Below are 1,414 nucleotides of genomic sequence, written 5' to 3'. Positions count from 1 at the left end.
GAGTGCGGTTTGTAATTAATGTGCACAGCCTTTAAGACACAAGATGACTGAGGAATCATCTGATAAGAGCTTGAGGTGTTTCAGTTAGGCACTTCTTGTTATATTTATGTACTTAATTATCTACATGTACTAGTTTATATATGCACACAGTGCATACACAAAGATGTCTTCCTCCACAGAAGTTAACACTGACATGTACTACACATGACTTTGTATGTATGAATGGATTTTTGTTTAAATGAAATGAAGCCTGACTTGTGACATTTGATTGATAGAGGAAAAGTTCAATCTCATCTCTCCCCGAGGCTCCCAATAATTGTGTGTACAAGAGAGATGTCTCTGACATGCTTTTAATGGCCATTACTTTATTACACGTTTTAGCCACCAGCATCAATACACTGTATATTGTAGGTAATTTGCTTTGTGTCATAATTAAAGGATAAAGCTGGTGATTTTCTATATTTTTGTTATTGTTAACAAATGCCATGAAAAGTCCAAGAACAACACAGAATGTTTCTTACTAAGTATTATCTGTGTAAAGCTCGATATATTATGCTCCTCTGTGCCATAGAGCTCTATCGTCGTCCAGAAACTACTACTACTACTATTACTACTATTAAAAAGTCAACAGCCGACTAACTGTCTCAAAGGTGTTTGAGTACAAATTGATATTGTATTCTGTATATTATCATTTATGGATAAAATTTAGTATACAATCAGTTGCCAGTTTGTTAGGTCCACTTACTGTAAAACTAATAAAGCTCAATACTACTTTTTAACAGTCACTATAATATAGTTAATATAACAACTAATAAACTGGCATGTGTGTGTTTACAAAAGCAGCGTGTGCCTGCAACACTGAGTTACTCCTCTCCAGTTTCATATAGAAAAGACATGTTCTACATATTTTAATCTCATTTCATTTCCAATACAGGAAGACATTTCATGTATGTTTTCCAGGCATTACAGTATTAAGAATATAATGGAAACTGGATAAGCTGCAGAGCTGCACTTGCGTGACTTCCGATCACGACTCCTGCTTTAAGAAGTGCGGGAGTTAAGCTGTGTAATATGTCAGCAGATTCCCCAGCAGATTGTCATTTGGCGCCCATGACAACGTCAGTGACCCGATAGCCATTGATCCTCCAGTGTAAGTTTGGAGGTCACATAAGTTTGGTCACGCTATTGAAGATTACAACATATCTCCAGACAAATACAATTTACACTTTTTTTCATTTCTGTCTCCTGCTGGACACAGCATGTCTCCATCTTCACTGTAAAGTCCATTCTCAAGTTTCTACATCACACTTGTATAAGTTGCATACTGGACCAGGATGCACAAATCATGCTCTGAACCAGATTTTTGTTGAGCACAGAGAAACTTTTCACTTTCAGCAGATGAATGTGAAAACAT

Source organism: Morone saxatilis, unplaced genomic scaffold, assembly GCF_004916995.1.
Source record: "Morone saxatilis isolate NCDOM2014 unplaced genomic scaffold, NCSU_SB_2.0 Contig16, whole genome shotgun sequence".
Taxonomy (NCBI): domain Eukaryota; kingdom Metazoa; phylum Chordata; class Actinopteri; family Moronidae; genus Morone; species Morone saxatilis.
The sequence above is the reverse complement of the archived record's forward strand: the minus strand, read 5'-3'. Positions refer to the sequence as shown.